Raw genomic sequence first — 22,399 nt, 5'->3', positions numbered from 1 at the left:
GCGTTTTAATGAGGTTTTCTTTTTTTGTTTTTCTGAAAGCTACAACTAAAAATCTATTGGCTTGCAGTCCCTTATTTCTTGTATAGCTTTTGTTGGAATCAAAACTTTCATATGAAACGTTTAAAATGCAGCTTGAATAAGTGTAAATGAAACCTCTGTGTTGAACTCTGCCTGGCAATGCATGAGATTTGTACAATTCTCATTATATTCTGGGAACAAATGGACCTTATGATCAGATTGGAAACCTTGATTAAAAAGGTGTGACTAAGATAGGCTCCTTAAGGATTATTGACGTTTAATTTAGCATTTGATATGAATTATCTAAAGCCACATCAAGAGAAACCAAATATTGCTTTGCTCTAAGTAGTTTTCAGAGAAAGAACAGATTTCACAATTGAAACTTTTGTCATCCTGAATGTCTCAATTAGCATATTTTAACAGTCTTTTAAACCTTGGAACATAACTGGAATTGTAATAAAATATTCCACCTCGAGTGCCAAATGAAATAGTTGCAAACCCACTTTAATTTCAATGTTTTTGCCACTGAAAAAGATTTGAGAAAGTCTCATTTTGACCAAATTTATCCTCTGCTTCAAACTCTCACAGGATGCATGTTAGTACTAGTAACTTTCTGCAAAAAACAAAATACCATGATAAGTACAGTCCCTGCTGGCATTGTCTTAAACCTTTAATTTTTCGCAGCCAGATAATGTCTCTAGACATTCTGTTCTTGCACATTTAGGGAGCAGAAGTTTAGCCTGCAAATCATAAATGAGTTTATTAAACCAAACACTGTTTTTTGGCTGAATGTTCCTATTTGTGCATTTCACGGGACTGTGCATCCACATACTTTCTTTGAAAACATCTCATTGCCTCGCCACTTCCTTTATGGCTAAGAATTTAATGATTACCACAAAATTAATTACTGTCATTTGCCACCCATTTGTGATTCCCATTGAAGTACAGTTTATAAAATATATCATGTGGTGAGCCTGGAGTTAAGCAGAACAAAGGAAGAGAGCGAATGATCTCATGGCAACTTCTGCTCCCAGTGATTCCCTGGCACAATAACTCTGTCATAAACCCCACCATAATAACCATTGGGTGGCTGATCCATCAATGTTATCACAAGGAAGGAGACTACAGATAACCTCACTGGCCTCAAACACTTGTCCATTCTCTCAGGAAGAGAGCTGCATGGAGGGGGAATCAAGCAATGTTTCACAGAATTACAGAATGGTTTGAGTTGGAAGAGACTCTAAAGACCCCCTCGTTCCAACCCTCCTGCCATGGGCCACCAGACCAGGTTGCTCAGAAGCCCATCTAACTTGACCTTGAGCACTTCCAGGGATGAGGCATCCACATCTCTGGGCAACCTGTTCCAGGGCCTCACCACTTTCACAGAACTTTTTTAATCTCTAATCTAAAACTGCAAACCCACTTTCTGTCAGTTTGAGGCCATTCCCCCTTTTCCTGTCACTCCAGGCCCTTGTAAATAGTCTCTCTCTGTCTTTCTTGTGGGCTCCCTACAGGAGCTGGAGGGCCACAACTGGGTCATTCCTAAGCCTTCTCTTTTCCAGGATGAGCCAACCAAATTCTCTCAGCTTTTCCCGTCATGAGACTGGGAGCAGATGCTCCATAGAATGGCTCACCTATTAAATCTTCCCTAAAGAAATGGATTTGTTCCTGTTAATTACTAGCTAGAAAGAGTCACAGAGCTCTACCCAAACCCATGTTTAATGCTAAACACCTGTTTGCCTTAAGCTGTACAAAAATTCCCCTAGGCCTGTGTCAGAAAAAGAAAACTAGATATAAAATTTGGAAGCAAATCACCCTTTCACAGGCCCCATTCAGTCTCAGTTTGGTGCTATATCCTCAGCAGGCAAGGGGGGATGTCACCCAAGAAAAAGTGATTTTACTTAAAGTCAGGCTTCTTTAAAAAAACAAACAAACTTCTTCAGAAGCTACAACTTTAAACCAAGATATTCGTAAGTGGCATATTGGGAAGCACAAAGATAACATTTTATTCTCCAAGCCATATGGAAGGGTTTTCAGCAGCTGAGGATAGGAAATCATGTAGAAGACTCTGACAGGCTAAGTAAAGCAAACTAAATCCCCTGCACTTAAACACCATTAGGAAATGCCTGATGCTGGATCACCAATTTGAGGTGTGAAGGTGGGCTGCATGCTGACACAGGTAATAAATGGAATAAAGCATTTCAGGAGTGATAGGATTAATAATGTAATAGCTGACTTCAGAAGGCTTACTGGCTTTACCTAAGGGAATACTTGTCCCAGATACTGAATCAAGCCAACATTGGCAACTCCATTACTTTTATCGTTATTTATATTACTGAAAGAAGCCTTTGTTAAATAAATTTATATTTACAGAGGACAGAGTGGTTTTTTCTAGAAAGGTACTTATGCTTTGTCTTAAGTTTATCCCAGCACATGACAGGGGAGGAGGATCTGTGAGCCTGGCTATATTTTCTGGAAGGATGGAAGCCATCTTTAACACATTGATTCTGTTCAAACAGCATTTTGCTTATCCCAAGGAAAAAAAAAATCTTCAAAGTATTTTGCTGTATTTCATTAATGTTACCTACAGTTAAATCATACGTTAAGTAAAACCAGTATTTTTCTTCATAGTTTCCAGTCTGAAAATGCAATATTGTATGAACTGACCAAATAGAAGAGAATACTTTTGCTGCTCCTTTTTGTTTCTTCCTTCCCACCAAGGGCATGCCAAGCAATATTTAACCTCTAGAACACAACCTTTAGCTATCAACCATGGCAGATATCATGTATGTTCTAGTTTTGGGCTGATACAAGATCCCTTTTAGGCTAGTGATTGCCAGCAAGTCACTGACTGCTCTTGTGAAGAAAATGTACAGAATATGTGATGGATTACAATTATGAAATAGGATTTTTATTATTATTTATTTTCAAGCCAAATAAAATTGCAAGTTACTCAAATAGTACAAAAAAAAATCATCCAAAGACAGAGAAAAATTCCCAAATGATCACTTTATAGTAACACTTCACTTTTTATGGCATACTTAGATCCCAAGTAAAATTTTCAATAAGGAAAAAACAGCTTTCAGAGCAGCTAAGGAACCAAAAAGCTGAAGTTCACAGGTATGTTAAGCACACATAGTATTCCTGAGAGGTGTGTGTGTGTGTGCACAGCTGCAGAGACACAGAGCCCATATGCCTGTGTATAAACAGAGGGTGTCTGTACATGTGTGTGTGCACATGAGAATGTTTTATAACCACGTTGGCAGATAGGCAGGGAAACCTGAATGCAAATTAGCCTTTTCCTAGCGCTCTTCATAGTGACTGAACAGCTCTGGGGTTTGGATTAGAAGTGGAATAAGACAGTTTGGGTCCTGTCTTAGAAACAAGGGGATTAAAGTTGAGTTTTAAACTGAAGTAGGTTCAGAATAGCTTTCTCCAAACTGCAGTGTCTGCCTACGAGACAGATTTCTACTGAGTATGCCAAGCTGACCTCATCTCTACTCTTTTGTGCAAACTTAAATACTCTTATGCTAGAGCAAAAGTCCTCATCTAGATGAAGGATTACATTTTTCCAGGACATCAGTTTTGTATGAATCAAGCCAGTCTGATTTTTTTTCTTTGTCTCCAAAACAGTTGACAAATCCATTCAAAATTGCGCGGCCCTTCTTTTCTCTTTATGTTCCCTTCACTTTTTCTGTTGAAATTGACATATACTTCTTTTTCTTTCACTTTTAGAAGCGTGTTACTTCATGGACATTGTTCTGCCAGCATAGTTCTGTTGGCTATACCCATTTTACATCCTCAGCTTATGCTATGTGGCAGCCCCATGTCCTCCAAGGGGATTGTTAGTAAAGCTTTTTAATTCACTCCCTGTGTTTCCTACTCAAGATTGTCCAGAAAATGCCCATGCATCTCTCTTCCTCCAGCAGAATGCCTGCTTAATACATGAAAAGGTGGACCCAAGTACCAGAGTAACTTATAACAGAAGTTTTATTGATTATAAACTTGAAAAGATAAGGGACTTTTTGTTCTAAATTCATATTTATCTCCATTAAATTATGAAAGTCTGTCAAACATGTGAATGACTCTCAGATTATAAAGCTTTAATTTTATGCCTTAAAAATCTATTAATTTAGCTGCATGTAGTACTTCAAGGAATATTTGGTCATTGATTTTTTACTAAGAACTTTTTATTTTATTGTAATTATTTTTGAAAATGAATTGATTTTTTTGTTGTTGTTGTTCTTCAAGTACTTATAATTTAATTTGCTGTAAAGAAAGCTAACTGTGTTTTTTCAAAATCTAACTAGGACAAATAAAGGAGAGTAGATTTCATTAAGCTACGTCTGTTTTGGTTCCTGAACCAAAACATCTTTATAGGAACTCTGGCAAAACATGCTATTCACTTTTAACAAGACCAAATGAAAGTTTGTTTTCCAACTGTATCTCAGATGATGACCTGTTTAAGTCTCTGATCTTGAGATAATCTTGTTTTCTAGGTGAACTCGTGTAAATCTAGGCTTATTATTTCAAGTTAACCAACACTTTTTTTTTCTCATCTCTCTAACAGATACATGAGATTTATGGCAGCAGTCCAACTGCAATCCTTGAATTTAAACATTTGCTGAGCTATTTCTGTGGGTTGGACTAAGCTGAGTTCTGAGGCTTTAAAAATATTTCAGGTCATGGTGGTTTATCTCTGTTTCCAGGTGGTATCTGTTTCTACAGCCTTTATAGTAAATAGTTACTGCTCTCGGCTTAGCTAAAGGTTATCCCTGTTACCCACCGTCTCCTTGTGGTTACTATTTTACTGATCCCCCATATTAACGTGCATGTCTCAGCCTCCCTGGGCATTTTGGTGATGCTCAGAAGGAGCTGTTACTTTCTCCATTCACAACCTTAGGATCTAATTTTTTTCTTCCACTCAAAATGCAACATCCCAGCCAGTGCAGCACCAGCTGCATAACTAGACTGGATGCTGTTTAAAACAATCTCTATTCCTTTGACCTGAGGCTGCAGTCATTCTTGACAGCAGACAGGATATTTTCTCTCTGGGCAGCGAGGATTTTTATATTCCTCCAAAAAAGGAGGAATATAAACCTTGACTCCGGGGTGAACCATGGGATAACTATGGCATGCAAACAAGGACACCTGTATGCCTGATAAGCAGAGCTCTGGGTGTGCAGCTGCTGGTTTGTTTCCCAAGCAAGCTGGCAGGTTGATTAAGACGGGGTTATTTAGAATGACAATCTGTTACAGAAAGTGGACACCCCATAATTAAGACACATTTTTTCCTCTGCACTATCTCTGCTCTTACGTTTATTTCTGCATTTCAGTTTTATGCCGTATGTCTGGTTTGAATGAGAAATGTTCAGTCCACCTGGTGCTGTCAGTTGCAAGTAATGTCTGTTTACTATGTGCATTAAATTAGGCAATTAACTGCTTGAATGTATTTGTATAGATAGCCAAGTAAAATTTTATTTAAATACCTGGCTGGCTGCAAAAATGCATGATTGACTTGGATTAAGGTTGCTCTGACTCAATGGTCATATTGCATCTGCTGATATGGAAGTCTTCTGAGGAAAAAAAAAATGACATGTCATGGATTGGAGAGCTATTAGAGGAATGTTTATGGGAAATGAGACAGCAGAGCTCACAGAGACATCCATAAGTTCTTGCTTCTAATACTTCTGACTTTGGCCCTTGCTGATTTGAGGATCGCTCAAGTTAAACTACAGACAGTTCTAGCAAACCTAAACCTCACGTAATTTAAATCTGAAAGCATCTGAGATGAAGTAATTAGGCTAAATTCAGGTTATTCTGGCTGTGTTATTAATTTCTCAGTTCAAAGTGGCTTGTCACACTGAGCTGGTGCCAGAGCGGACACACTATGTGGAGGAGGATGAAGCCAAAGACAAGGCTCCTCTCAAGAAAGGCTCTGGGCCAGATTTGCTGCTGTCACAAGTGGCATCTTTCCCTCAGTCTCAGCTCCCATAGAAAGTGGGAGAAAAGAGAATCTGTTTCAAGACACTTCCAAGGAGTGGGTAAAATCTGCCATGACAAAAAGTTTATTGACATTATAGTGTAATAATCAAAGCCCTTACATCTCTCAAATACATGACTCTTTAAAACTTTTAAGTGCTTGGCAGAGGAAGATTTAAACACCAAGGTGTAATATTTCTAATTCTTCCCTGGAAGCTGGAGGGATAACTCTCTAATAATTAAACATTTTCAGAAATTAACTAGTAATATAACTTTAATGATATGGTTAATTTTTAATTAGAGCAGACGTGTTCTGACATTTACTGGAACCATTGTACTTTTGCAGAGCATTTCATTATTAACAGCAATTTACCTATGATTTGTGCATGCACGTGCCAACAGCATTTTTATGTTTATAAAAAAAGAAAATCACAACTGAATCCCAGCATATGCTTTGTATTTTGTTGGAGGGGGATTTTTCCCCTGCTTTTTTTTCCCCTATTTTGGATCTTATGATTTGTAGTTAAACATTTCCAGGAGGCCTTTACATAATTCAGTGGTTTTTTCAATGAATTTCCCTCAGGGAAAAAAAAAAATTGAAATTAAAAAAAATAAATCTGGAGAAACAGGAAGGTGGTTTTGCCAGAATCAGACCCTTGTGAGCAAGCCACTTCCTCATCTGAATTCACACCCAATTACTTAGTGTTGAGAAGGCTGAATTTGGGTCTTGCCTGCAGCTGTAAGCAGGAGAGTGGAATAGCTTTGCCTTTGTGCTGGGTAACAAAGCTCAGGGTTGGATTCTGCAACAGCATCTCCATCCTCCCAAGCTCAATGCAGACTTGGAAGCCAGCAGGAATACCTACTCCTGGTAATCAGATCGTGCTTTTCACCTTCTCAACAAAAAAAATGAATGAGACCAGTGCAAAAAATACAGCTATTTGTTAGAGAATTAGGGGGAAAGCAATGCTGGATGTTGAGAGTTCAGCAATTCATTGGTCAAAGAGGCCAGTCAGGGCCAATGCTGATAACTTGTATCTTGATACCAACACTAACTTTTGGTGCTAAACTCTTCAAAGATTCCCAAAACCCTTTCTTGACGACTGTTTCCTGGACATAGTTGTCTTTTACAGCTGAAGAGTGAGTTCTCTTACCTATGTGCAGATCAAGTCAATTGCTTCCTAACTTTCTCCTTGTCCATATGGAAAATAATTTTAGTTGTTTTGCTTTTCCTCTAAATATACTGCTTCCTAGACTAAACAACTTCAATCTTTCATCGTTTTTGTGCATCATGCTTTCTAAACAATTTATCATTCTCATTGCTGTTCTCTGGACTGGCTTTTTCCAGCTTTCCTGAGGGGATGCTAGAAACGCACAGAGTTTTCTTGCTGAGGTCTCACCAATGGAATCACCATCTCAGCATTGTTAGGAGTTGATAGGAGTTACCCAAACCATTCCTATTGATATGACCTAACAGAACTTCTTCCCCCTGTTCCCCAAATATTGCATTGGGGGTTCCTAATGGATCTGCCATTTCTCCGAATGTTTTTTTTTCTGCAAGAATGCTCCCTGTTCCCATTTTAGTACTTTTGTATTTGTGCATTTAACTTTGTCTTTCCTAAGAATAGTACTTCATGCATTTGCTGTTATTGAATTGCACCTTTTTGACTTCAGTTTTCCAGAGTGCTTGTGACCTAAGGATATCCAGAAATCTCTCAATTGTAATGGAAAGCAGAGCACAAATCTGCATCCAGGACAGATGTCTGTGGAATCTCAGTAGAATTTCCTTTGACTTTTGAATAAAATAAAGAGAAAACTTTTCAAAGTATGATTTTTGTTCTCAGTTCATCTATTTTTATAACATGTTATCCTTGAAAATAAAAAACACAAAACTTAGTAACATGAAAGTTTTATGTAAAAATAGAGGTTTGATAGCCCAGTTCAGTTAAATTCCTGTTGCATAATTTAAGCTAAAATTCCCTGGTTTTTTGAGTGTTGCTTTTCCATCAGACAATCTCTGGGCAGATTTTAAAACTTCATATACCCCCACCTCCATTGCCTACAAGATTTCAAGTTTAATAAAAGTAGACGTGATTTGGAATACTGTTCAAATGCAGTTTCTTAGTTTAGACAATTTGATGGACTGTAATCTGAGCTGTTTTGATTTTTTTTTTTTTAATCCTTCTGTGTCAAGCATATTGAGCTCTTAGTCCTCACAGTCTGTGAGATCGGTGCTGGGATGTACATTTTTTGATTTTAGGCTGAACAATGCAGATGTCACCCAAATATGTCATGGCAAACACTTAACCATGCCAAAGCTGCAAAAGAAATTAGTTTACATCTTGTGAATTTGGACAGTGTTGAACTGGTTTTAAAAGCAGCTTCCCACACAGCCCTCTGAAAATTTGGGAATTCTCCTCTAGCAGTGCAATGTAGTTGGTCTGAGCCAGCCCTGCCCTTTTTCCTTTCATTCTTGAAATTTTCATTCTGTTATGGTTTGTGGAGCGTAGCAGGCTGAGTGGTGAGGGATAGGTATGTATGTTTCTGCTTTCTCAAATTAAATAAAAAATGGCAAATAAAAGGTTTGGTTTGTGGGATGTAGTCTGGCTGAGACAAATGCTTCCATCATTCAATGGAACATAAAATGCTGAATTTAAAAAAAGAGTATTTCAGCACCCTACAGGCTGATCATCATTATTTAACTCCTTTTTTTCTGGGCATTGTGAGGGCTTGGGTTGGTGAAGAAGCATCACTTATTTTTATTGAATTACTGGTGTCACCAATCCCAATGAAACTGGCTCCATTCGATGTGAACAAACTGTACATGCTGATTATTTAGTGTCATGGGAGCAGAACACCAAATAAGAATGTAAAAAAAAAATATTTCTAGAACCTCTATGGTGTCATTGTCTGCTAAAATCAAAAGACTGGAAATTCAATACAGCCAGATTTCAGTGTGAATAATTTTGTTGTCTGTAATGAGGTCAGAAATTCGAGAAAATGTTTAAATGATCACAATATTTTTCTGGAAAACTAATCTGTCAGAATATGGGAGATATTCTGAAAATGACGGTTGTCATTTCTCTTGTTTTCTCTGAGCAAAGTACTGCTTTTAAGAAATGAATGAATATGTTTTCCCAGAGTTTCCACCCAGCAACACAAGAGGAGAAGTTGAAGATTCTTTTTACCAGGAGTATGCCTCCTCTGGGAATTTGTAGACTCTGGCAAAGAATCTGAAATTGGGTATCAGTGATACCCACTCCCAAAACTAAAATGAGTTGTTATTACTTTGCTTTGTCTCGTTCACACTTACCCAAGGCTCTTTCCTTCTAACATTCTCCTTTCTAAAATTTACTGGCTTTCAAGCTAGGTTTGAAGTCACAGACGCATTTTTTCCCTCCATATTTACTAGCTTTTGTAGGTGGATATGGTTTGAACCCTGTGTCACAAACACAGGAGTTTAGCTTTTCAGCAGGATAAAACCAAATGAAATGCTTGACTGGAGTGAAAAAACCACATTATTCAAACAAAATCTCTTGCAACAACAGCAAAAGGATAAAACAAGTTAACTGGGATTTTTATTTTGAGTAGTATAAGAGGATTGTTGAAATTATTGGTATTGAATTAATACAGCAAAGATTTACTTGTGAAAACTTTTCCTTACTCTTATTAAATATGTTACTGCTTTCTCCTCCTGTAAGGGCAGGTTGCTGGAGCAGTCCAGGTGCCTCCTTAGCAGAGTGATGGAAGCATTTGGACTGAAGGCTGGGCCAGGCAGCTGATATTTTGGGCCACAGCACTGGTCCATGGCTGATATCCAGGGTGGATTTGCCCCAGACAGTGAAGCACCCATACAACCAGTCACTCACTGTGCCTCCAAGAGGGACATGGGAGAAACTAGGAGGAATGGGAGCAGGAAAATTCATGGGTCAAAATATAGACTAAGAGATCACCTACACAGTATTCCAGCAGCCAAAACTGATTTGAGTTGGGGGAATTTAACTTTATTGTTTTTGCCAATTAGCATAAATATTTTATTACCTATTCCAGTATTAGGAAACAAAGGAGACAAAAATTAGGATACCTTTCCTCCTACATTTACAGCATCCACCTCACTCTAGACTCATTTCCTTCTTCCTTTCTAGTATCTACTTCATTACTTCACCACCTTGCTAGAGAGAGATTATTCCCAGTCCCTCCACTGAGCCGACAAGCAGTCCAGGCAGTGGGCAGTGGTTTCTCTCTGCCCACTCTTCATTTCTCATTCTTCCTGCAATCTTGGATAGGTCCTCCACAGACTGTGGCTCTTCTGCAGTGTGCCTGCTCCAACATGATCTCATCCACAAGTTCTAGCAGCATCAGCACGAGCCAATGATGAGCAAGCAAATTACATGATGGGATATTAACAGGTGAAAACTCACAGATGTAAATAGTTGCGTTTCATTTTTCTTCACAGGGAACACTAAAAACACCAGCAATTTTGTGTTTTGAGGGCAAAGCATGAATATCTGCAGTACTGCAGTTGACACTTGAAATGCCACATCCCAGAGACATTCTTTTGTAGTGCAGAGCAGTCATTAGTGCTTGGTGTGACATTCCTACTGCAGTGAGCAGAAGGGGCTCAAGCTGTTTGCCTCTACTTAGTATGTAAGAACTGGGATTCTTTCTATTTCCAGGGCACTTTTCTTCATCTTCTCTTTCCAGGTTTCTCATTCAACATCTTTGTTTAACTGCCACTTTGCTGGATTCAACAGTTTGGTGTGGGTTTTAGAGTGGATGTGGAAGAATTCTGTGCATTTGAGTTAGAAACATTTTAAAATTGTGCCCAATTTTTGTGAAAGAGGAAGAAGGGAAACACCTAGATCCTTGTGGGTTGCAGAAATCGTCTGATCAGGTATTGCAGCCTCCTGCTCTTGGCAAGAGCAAATTTCTCCTTCCTACATTGTCTTTGTCATCAGAAGCCACGTGTGTTTTTGAAAGAAGTTTTCTATTTATGTGTTTGTGTTCATTTATTATTTTTGTGTGAGAGAAATCTTCTTGGTTCATTACCTTTTCTCTGAAGGTCTTTTTGCATCCTGGGTGAAGGTGCAGTAGCTGCTGTCTCTGTCCTTGGCCCTCTTTAAAGGCAACTTGTTCTCTGTCAAGTAAACCTTTGTCTCTTACAGACATGGTGACATTTCAGGGCTGATAGTACCAGGGTTGTGCATTATTTAGAGAGACTGAGATGTGGGCTTGATTCAGCCTGCAGCCAAATACTGACTTTAGGACTAGCATAACACAGTGAGAAATTCCTAATAAAGGAATGAGCTATAAGAAGAACTAGAAATATCACTTTCTCTGTAGCTGGAGACCCAAGCTCAGCTGATTAAAACATTCCACCAGGTCTTTATTGAATCTTTGGCCAGCTCCATTTCTAAGAAAATAACCTGCCATCCAGCTGGTACCCAGGCTTTGTTAAAGACAAAAAAAAAAAAAAAAAAAAAAAAAAAAAAAAAAAAAAAAGATAGAGAGGGAGGAAAATAAAGGGAGAAAAAAAAATCTATCCTATTATTATCGTAAAATTCAAAAGGTTGTTCACATCCAAACAGTAGGAGGTGGACAGATTAAACTTTTAGAACTGTAACAACATCTCTCTTGGTGTAGTCTAGTTCAGCAAAGTGAACCTTGTAAGGCTTGACATCCATCACAACATTTCCTGCAGTTACCACTCTGTTGCTTAGGCCAAATCCTCAGTTCTGGCTTGCAGGCTGTAATTTGGAGACATTAAATGACTATACTGTGGAAAGTATCTGATGATGTATTGTGCTTTAGAATAATAAAAGTACTAAAAATGCAGCTTCAAGAACTAAATCAAGTATATAATTATCTGTGTTTGTAGGATTTCCTCTAAAATCATTATGTTGTTTAAGCCATGCCTTTCTTTGCCTTCTGTTAATAACCCATGTTCTTAGAAAGAGGATCATGCATTTAAAAATGTTCTTGGCACAAAGCCCTACTCCCACCCCCTTTCCTTCCTTCTTGCTGACCCATAACAAATCTTCTGACTTTGATTTCACTTCACATTCAAATGCAACGACAGAGGCTTTAATGAAAAAACTTAATCCAAGTGCTTCATTTTCTAAGCTGCAATTCTCGCATTTGGAGAGGGTCTTAGTGCCAAAATTCTCTCCTTTTGTTTTTCCTTAGCCTTTCTTTTCAGATGAGTGCTATCTGGCACTAAGAATAAGCATAGTAATTGAATGTTCAGGAGCTAGTGACTTTAGGGAGCTTGCCAAAACACAGCATACACTTTTCTTTTATCACTTTTTTCCTTATCACCAAAAGGAGTGCTTTGCATGTTTGGAATTGCTGTAGTTTTCTCCTCTAAAGACATTTCACTCTTCCTTTTCTTCACCCTTTCTCACTGTCATTATATACTGGTTCCTTCCCTGGCATATCCCAAGGAGTATTTTGTCAGTATTATGGATAATTCTCCCTTGGTTTTTAAGGCTGACTGCTCTGCCTGTGCTCTCTCCAGGCAAGGATCCTTTGAAACCAGTGATGAATGAACCTTGAAGGCCTGAAAGCTTGTATACACCTGAGGTTCATCAGACAACGCTGTTTTCTGGGTTTACTGCTTCTGTAAAATTGTCCTGGAAGTCTCAGGAGGTGACATTTTGGTAAGGGCACTGTGGAGGTGCTGCTCCTGGCCCTCTTGGGAAGGACGAGGAAATTATACAGGGTATCTTCTAGAAATTCAAAAGAACAATGTGGGGTGGGGCTAGGAGAATTTTTACTGAATCTGGGGGAAAAAAAAAAAGCTTTCTCAGATATATAAAATAAGGTGTGGTTTGAATGAGCTGAATAATTTTATCTTATTTTATCCATTTCATCTTTACACATTGGTAGGACAAAAATTGAAGCCATGCAGAGAAGTTAAAACAGACAATTAATGTCTGCAGGCTGCCAGACTGGTCTAACATTAATTCATCTTTTCCCAGAAGCTACTTGGTGCTAAACTTTTTAGATTGTCGTTGAGTTTTATTCCCCTTCAGAAAAAGAACATGTCGGTTTCTGGATTTCTTTTTGTCGTGTTACATTCAGCGATCTACAAAAAATATCATTAACTCAATAAGAATTTATTTGTATCTTTATGTGTAAGAAAAAGCACAGCAGCTAGGGAAAGTCTGTGTTATTCAACATCAGAAATGGATATATTACAGTTTTGCTTGTGCTGGATTGGGTCATGACATTACTAGCATTTCTGTAAGATAGGATGAGTATTTTATATCTCTTAGGTGGAGGAGAGGAAGCTACATCAGTTTGCTCTAAGAGATACTATTTTGGGAAACATCAGAAGGAAATAAAATTTAGGTTGGCAGGTAGACCAGCAAAGCAGCAACACCACTATTGGTTTCAGCTTTCCCTAAAATCTAAAAGAGGCTGCCTTGCACATTTTGTTTCCTTTTTCATAAAACATATATATCCTATCATCAGACTGGGACATGTATTTATTTTTATATGATACTAGATAGAAAATTTAACTTAAATCCAGAGGGCTCAGTCAAGTGTGATCGGATTCCTGTAACATGATGAAATAATTCCACAACTGTTTTTTGAAGTGTAGAAAGACAATCTACATTTGTTTATATTTTTCATTATCACAATAAGGAACAAAACAACCTGTAATTGAAAGGATTGATATTATTTATTGTCCTTTTTATTTTTTGACATTTTTACGTGAACTATCATGACAGGTCTTTATAAGGGGGTAATAATAATGAATTTACCCCTTGACAATAACCAAAATAAATTTAAGAAAAACAAGCAGATATTATTCAAGGCAAACCTTCCTATAGCCTGAGAAAGAAAAACTGAAAAGCTTAACATCATAGAGAAAGCTGTGGATGTCATTATGCAAATTTCGCTTTTGCTCACTAACAGGCAAATATAGGAGTGATAAACAGCATTCTGTATTCATTTTTTATGGTTTATGTTTTTTTCCAAGTATGAATTTTAACATGGATTCCATGACAGCTCTGACCCAGTGTGCATTACAGTCATCTAGCCATTTCCACTTCCATGAAATGATATTTCAGAGTTACATTGGAGTGTTTGAGTGCTACAGATTAGATCACAGGTATGAGGGGAAAGTGTGGCATAGAATTTAAAAAATATTGTTGCCCTTTGGCTGGTCTATCCTTTTTCCAAGGAGCAGGAAGAGTAGCAACCATCATTCTTCCTTTGTAATTGCCAAGCATTCCTGCAGCCAGAGGGAGTGGTCAGGCAGTTGCCTTTCAGCCTTTGGGGAGTGAATGCCAACACACTGTTTCAGAACATTACAGCCTTACAATTTTATTTTTTTTTTCCCTTCATGGAAACATTGGTTATTCTAAGTTTATGCCTCAAAAAATGTGAAAAAGAAAATGGCCACTGTAATGCAATGCAATTTTCTAGGCTTGTTACTTAGCTTTGGCCCATATGTATATATATGTATATATTAATATTGACTCCCAGAGTTTATCCAAGTTTCGTATATTTTATTTTCCTCCTACTGCTCCTCATACTGGCAGTTTTATAGTAATAATTAAATCCAATACATTGAAGGAGCATTTCTTAAGGAGGAAAGTAGCTCAGGGTACCCAAGACTTAACATCTTGTAGGACAGAGGTTTTCTATGCCATTAAGATAGACCTTTTATGTGCTTTTAAAATGCTTGATAACAAAGTTTCTCAGTCATATATAAAAATCCTTCATATATCTTGGTTCAAACCGTTTCCAATTAGATTTTAATGCCAACTTGCAATTAGATAAAGTAATATTTATCAATATGGCAATACCATTATTTCTGTGCTGTCAACTTTATAAACAATTGTCATAATATTACAGTGATTCATAGTTATTCACAAGCAGTTATGCAGGCAATCACCTACAGCACTATAGGAGAAAATAAAAATAATTTATTTCCCTCTCCTACAGCTAGTTATTATTTTCTGTACAGGCATTAAGCCTCTCTCTCTTGTAGACCTGTGTCACAGGCACTCAGAGATCTGGCTGATCTGTGGTGTTTTAGGGGATTAGTTAGGTTCCAGGCCAACATCATTTTTCATTTTATATCCAAATCCATGTGCCATTTTGCTGATGAGATGTAGCCCATTCAACTAAACACGTGAGGAATATGCAGTATCAGAGGGGGAAAAAATGTGAAAGATCTACTCAAGCTGATGGTGTTTGAGTGTGAAGCTTGTTAATCTCTGTAACATGCTGATAACACAAAGACAACACGGTTCTTTCCTGGTAAATGAGAGGTTGGGTCCTTAACTGCTATGGGGCAGGTCATACCCCCTTGCTGGTAGTAAAATCCTTGGAAATACTTAGGCAATGAGGGAACTCAGGGTGAGTATAAAGGAGCTTAGCCCTATATTTTCATCATGCTTAATTGTGTTTTTTCTCATTAAAATCCCACTCTGATTCTAATTAAATTCATAATTGTTCTGCATTTGATGCTATAAACTGTTGTGTAGTGTTGCAGGGTGCTATTTAACAGATGTCATCCTCCCCCCAAGAGGCAGTGGTATTTCATTGCTGTGTGAATTGATCCTTCAGTGTGAAACCTGAACAGGTCCCCAGATAGCCAGGCAGGAAGGGGGATACCCTGAACTAGCAAGAATGAATAAATGAGGTAACCAAAGAGTGTCTCTCAGAATGCATGAGATGTAATTCCTTGCACTTCAATATATTTTCAAAGAGTAATCTAATTTTCTCATTCTATTTTCTATTCATAATAAAGTTACAAATTCATGGTGCTACTTCAACACATGGTTCTCAGACTCAGGCATACAAACCACTTTTAGACATTTGCATTAGGGGTTTTTTGCTGTTGTTGGGGTTTTTCTTCCAGTACAGCTGCAACCAGTTTGGCTCTTACACACACAGAGCTGAGAAAGTTAGTCTTGGCTTTTTTCAGAACATCCCTTTTTACAAGTGTGCTAATTGGATTCACCACCACTTCCCCTCCATCTCTGGCAGACATCTCTGGCTCCTAAAACTGTCCATCCTGTTTGCTTCAAAATAGCTGTTTGATTGTTTCTGGTTTCGTTCTATCAGGTTTTACTGCCACCACACTCAATATTTTATTTGGGGGTTCACACACATCCAACTCTGATCAGTTTCTTCTAGTACAAATTCCCAGTTTGGGAAATCCCACAGAAGCCCACTGGTCTTCAATCAGACCAGAATGATTTAATATTTAGTTTCTATAGCCCAGACTTACTATTACTTAGCTCAGTAGAGCATTGTTTAAGGACTAAAACACTGAAGTACACTAAATAATATAACGATTATGCTTTGCAGAAAAATGGAATTAAAAAACTAAGAGACCAGCAGGATATCAGTGGGTCAACATTAATTTCTAGTTCTTTTGTATAGCAATATGTTGAGTCTCAAGATGCTTTAAAATTGCCTCAAGATCCTCAAAGATAGTTGTGTTATAAAATGTATGTTATTATTTACGATACAAACTATTCACCAAAATCATATCCTCTCTCCCATTCAAATGCAAATTCTGGGGAATTTCAATAGGAGAAAAAGGTTGAGCATGTTCTATTCTGAACATGCAGTTCTTCTTAGATATTAAACTTATTCTCTATCCCTTCACATTAGTCAAAATCCAATGCCCTAGAGAAAAATCTTTCCAAATGGTACATAGAATGGCTTCAAAAGACAGATAAAATTCTTAGACATAGGCTGCTCATCATGAGTGGTGAGCATTAGAAGTCACTAACAGAATTCAGTACTCTTAGCTCATTATGAATTATGAATATTGCCCTATGGGTGCTGCCATGGATTTGGGTTTTTTTTTTTAAGAACTTGAAAACTTGCTTTACAAACAAAGGGATTTCCTTTTGTTTCTTAATGTGGGCTGAAGTTTCCTTGCCTTTCTTTGACACTACCTCTAGCTCACTGCTGTGATTTGTATCTGTATACAAATACAGATTTGTATACAGAGCTCTGCTTTTCACAATTAGCTATACCATTTTTTCTTTCAGGACACACGAGTTAGTATTTTATATTCCAATTTGATGACTAGGTTTCTTTGCTGTCGGATTTTAGTCATTGAGCCATTCTTGGAAATTTGCCCTAAGCTCTCCAACAAAGTATTATATCATTGTGTATAATGAGTTGGAATAAATGCACAGTGTTATTTAATCTAAAAACGTTTCCCCCACCCCCAGATATTTTGGATCCCATGTAAGTAACAGAAACATATATATTATAGTAAATTGCAGAAATCCACAGTGACACACAAGTGAAATAATCAGTAAATAAATATCCTTGTTTTGAAAAGATCTTGTAATTACATAAGACTTGTATGACAGTAACATTAAAATAACTTGTCAAAACATCAAAATACAGACAGTTCTGATTCACTGGAACAATTATCTACTTTGAGCCTGAAAAACAACTTTAGAAAAAGAGCCCAGTCACGCACAATGAGGAACATAGGATGAGAGATTTCGTTAGTCTATGATACATTGGATTAGTTAAAATTCTCTGCATGGCTGAGATAACCACCTGGGGAATGGAGGTACCATGAGGAACATATCATCAGAAACATTGCCATAATTAGTTTAAAACAAAATGGGAGAAAAAATAAAGAGAATTAAATTAAAAAAAAAAAAAACAACACAGTGAAAACTAAGAAGAGGACACCAGCTAAGCTATTAGTTCATGTGGCTTTAAGGTAGTCCCCAAATCTAGAAGGCAGAAAGTCTGGACAATAGAACATTTGGACAAAACAAGATTTAGTGCAATCTAAATCATAACATGGTAATTCAGAAGCAGCAGAACATGTAAATTCAGGTGCTTAAATGAAATGTTAGGAAACAAATATCAATTATTTTTGTCCACTTGGCATATTCAGGCACGTGCTCCAAAGTTGATGAGGAGCATGTTTGGTGTGGGGAGCTCAGGGTGTAGCTGCAGAGGAGCTGCAGGCTGAGCTCTGGGTGAGAACCTGGAACAAGAGGCTGTGAACTGCCACCCTCTGCACAGCAAAGGGCACAGGGACCTGTGGCACAGCCAGGTGAGGGACACTGAGACACATGGCAGGAGCCCACAGCTGGGGAGGAAGAGTGAGACTGGTGTGCTTGGACTGTGAAGGGATAAAAAACCTTCCTCGAAACCAAACATCTAAGGCTCTGCCATGGAGATGGAGCTGGTGAGGAAACCTGACTGTGACTGAGGTGTGCAGGGAGTCCAGCAGGGACCTGCCATATCACTGCAGCCACCCCTGTGGCTCAGTCCCAGCAGTGACAGTCTGGGACTTGGGGATTATGGCTGCCAGACAGTCTCGTGAATGATCACACTGGGAAGATCTCTTAACAAAACTCATGTTTCTGTTCTTAAAATGGATTGAGAGTCACAGAATATATGAGGAGGGACAGGACCTCTGGTTCATCTGGCCCAACCCTTGCTCAAAGCAGGCCAAGGCCAGGTTGCTAAGGCCATGTTCACTGTGAATGGAGACTCCACAGCTGCTCTGGATGCTGGTCCTGGTGTCTCCCACCCTCATGGATATTTCTTTTCTGTAATACCTGATTCTCTTGACACAACTTGAATCTTTTCCTGCCTCCTATTCTGTCGCAGTGTCTGTGATGTGCCTGTGTACAGGGTGTACCTGACGGCAGGGAATAGAGGAGACAGGGCCAGACTCTTCCCTCTGGTGCCCAGGGCAAGAGGTAAGCTGGAGTCTCCATCCTCAGGGACATTCAAAACCCAACTGGTCACAGCCCTGAGCATCCTGCTAGAGCTGATCTCCAGGTGTGCCCTCTGCATTAGCCATTCCATGTGAGTCTGTGATTTAAAAATCAGTCTATTGCAGTACAAACAAATTTCACAGTTACTGGAATCTTCTCTGGAAGGCCACTAATGGAGAGGTTCTCTCCTCCTGCTTTTAATTGCATTTACATATCTGAGGCTTAACTGCTCAGACTAAGCTTTCCTAAAGCATCTCCCGCAGGCAATTTGTTTTGTGAAATTCAAGCAAGCATACTTAAATAATTAGAGAATGAAAATTTCAGAAATGTTATGCAATGATTCAACTGTGTTCCATGCTGTGAAACAAGTGGCTGAAGTCTGGTTAAGGTTTGGCTCTGATTGCAAATATATCACTGTTTGTGCCATGGGGGAAAAATTCAACTGCATTTGACAAGCTAAAGCTTGAGCAGTGTTGGTTTGGATATGATCAGCAGAAGCTCACTGAGAACTGAAGTTCAATAGATGTGTCAAATAAAGAGACATGTATTTAATAGAGGTGGTTTTTTCTGCTGAGCATGCTCTGGACAAAAGGCTTGGGCAGGTTTTCCAGAGTACTCTGGGTATCTGGTGCTTCACACTGAGGTGGTCCATGTGCAAATAAACTGAGTAAGGAGAACATTATTGCTGTGCTTTCTATGCCTTCATTCAGAAAGTCTGAAGGAGGAGGAGGAGGAAGCATCAGCCTGAGATCTTGTTCCTTCTTCCTAGCTTGGACCATTCTTGTAGTTTGCATTATTTCTGTGTAATTTGTTATTATGTCACAATAAGGAATATCTTCCTTGGGGTAAACATCCCTCCATGTCATGTCTCCAGCTGTATTCCCTGTAATTATAATTTCAGGTTTTGTCATTTAGTCAGGTTTTATTTGAAATGTCATCTGAAAAGCTTTTGGTTATTCTCTTTCTGTCTTTGGTACAGGTTTTTCTAGGTCATTTTGAAAATTGTAACTTCTTTTTGTCTTGAGGGAGTGAAACCACATCAGGAACCCCTGTCCCTTTTCTTTTATCACAACTAGTAATGTTCAAACCTGCTCTAGAAAAGTTTTCACCCACATTCTACAAGTATTCTCTGTCCTTTTATTTCTCTTCAGCAACCCTATGCTAGAACCCACAGTCCATATGAGAACATGGCAAATACCTGGGTGTATCTGCCTTACCAGGAGATGCTTTTTTTTTCTGTAAAATTGCCATTCTACCTTCATCTCTGTCTAATTTTCTGTAACACTTTTTTTTTTTTCCCTTCAAACTACAAAGTTGCCTTACTCTAACCTATTTTCTATGTATTGAGGGGGGAAAAAAAGAAATATTTACCTCTGCCATAGAGATTAAGTTACACTGTTTTGACAGTTTCAGATGGGGACTATTACACATGTTTTCCTATTCTGTACAGAAAATTCAGGCTTGGGTTTCCAACAGATTTCATCTTCATGTGTGAAATCACATTTCAGCTTTTTCAAGTCATTGGATAAATCCATATGAGTATTACAACCAGATATTCCTAATTTAAGCCCAGGCTATACATAATTTCCAGTGAAAAGAAAATATGGTATTTCAGTGGAAAATAAAATCTGTGTGCATATAGAGGAGGTGGATTAATACTGAAACATCTCCTAACTTCAAAGAAATTGTCTGTACTTCAAACTGTTTAGGAACTTGGACATGAAGACACTATGAATTATAAAACACTGAGACTGAGACCCCCAGCTTTGGAGTTTGTGACTGGCTTCTTGAACCTGCATGAAGTTTTTTTTTTAAATTTTATTCGTAATTTTAGTTACCGCACAGCTCTGTGGACTTTGTAGTTTGGAAAACTAGGGGCTTAGTTTTTTCAATAGAAATTATTTTCAATTGAAAATATTTTCAATAGAAATAACTTTGTATTTTTGTATTTTGGTTTTGAGACCTGGATAATGGAGCAGACACATTTGAACCACAGCATTAAAATTTAATAATTCAATGTATGTTTTCTCAGCACAGGATCCTGGTTCATTTCTTCATTTCTTTGTCCTAGCAGTTCCCTTATAACTGAAATATTTTGCTAAAATAAAGTTTTCCCTGTATTCCATTAGATACTTCATAATTTCCTCCTTTGTCCCTTTTGCAGAACTTTCTGGTTCCTAATTTTCCATAAAGTATATAGGCAAAGAACTAATAACTCATCTAATGTATTGCAATTTTTTCTTTCATCTTAATACTCATCATTAGTCATAAATAGTAAATGCAGATAAGTCTCTAAGTCTTGATTTCATTGGTCTTTTAGATCTCTTAAGTTTTATGATACACAGAGCTGTGTGATACCAACTCAATAAAAACATCATAGTGTTCAACCTTCCTGCATCTGCTTAATCCTTTCTGAATTATTTACTCTTAAATATCCTCTTCATTTGATTAGCATAGTTCTTGCTGGTTTGCTCTCTTATGTCTTGTGGGTTTTTCTTTTTAAGAAGATCTCTAAGGGTACTTTAACTTGTCATAGTTTAAGTTATGAGCATAAATTACAAGTAGTAAGTTTTGTTTTCAAAAACTTTAGTTAAAGTTTGTCATGCATACCTGTTTGGGGTTTTTTGATTAGTTTGGGTATTTCTTTATTCCCTGCCCTCATTGAGATGATGATTGATGATGGGATGATTTAAAAATGAATGCTGAGATTATTTTCTATCTTGCAGTAACCCAGAAGGGCCTGTATTTTACCTTTCTAACGGGATTTACTTGGAACAAGCATTTTTGGTTATACCTTTGAAAGTCCTTTATGCAAAAAGAAAGAAAAAAAAAAAAGAAAGAAAAGTTTTGCCTTTTTAAAAATAAAAAGATGAGTGGAAAAGTTTTTTTTCTTCAACAAGCAGTCCCTAGAAACAGCAAGTTTTAGTTTGTGAATAATTTGATACAAATCCCAGAGCCATCTCCTTGAAGTCCATATTTATGCAAGCAGTAAAAAGAAGACAGATTTCTTTCTGGAGCTTCTACCAGTTGAAGTAAAATGCTGCAAATTGCCATTCAGGGAGGCCACGGGAGGTAAATCGAGGGGATTAAGGTAAATAAACCTGCCAACAATTAAGGCCTTATCAGAAATAAAATCAGGGGATTATGAAGTAAGCTAAGTAAAGCCTCTCTCTGGTGAGCAACAGACTTATTTCTGCTACACATTTCAAGGGAAGTTGTAAACAAAGAGCTCTGGTTTAGGAGCACACCTGGTATGAGCAGCGAGCCAGGAGCAGCCCCTGCCCCGTGTCCTGTCCTTGCTGTGCCTGATCCAGCCACGCTGGATCACCTCACTCTCACTCTCCAAACAGCAGCAATCCTGTAAGGAACCTGCCTGGGATCAAGAGAAGAAAATATGAGTCCCTAACAAAGATGAACTAAAGCCAAGGCAATGATCTCATAACTTCAGTAGCTGCCTTGGGGATAGGAAAGCAATCATACTTTGCATCTTAGCCAGAGATGTGATCGGGATGCTTTTTTTGCCAAAAATCTTTTTCTTCTTTCTTCACTCATATCCCAGAACTCAGTTCCCAAAAAAAAAAAAAAAAAAAAAAAAAAAAAAAAAAAAAAGCGGTTATTAGGTTTTCATGTACAATAGCAAGTTAAGTTAAGTTAAGCTTTAGTTT

The sequence above is a fragment of the Zosterops lateralis genome (assembly GCF_965231275.1).
Source record: "Zosterops lateralis genome assembly, chromosome: 2".
In the NCBI taxonomy this organism is placed as follows: Eukaryota; Metazoa; Chordata; class Aves; order Passeriformes; family Zosteropidae; genus Zosterops; species Zosterops lateralis.
This window is presented reverse-complemented; position numbering follows the sequence as displayed.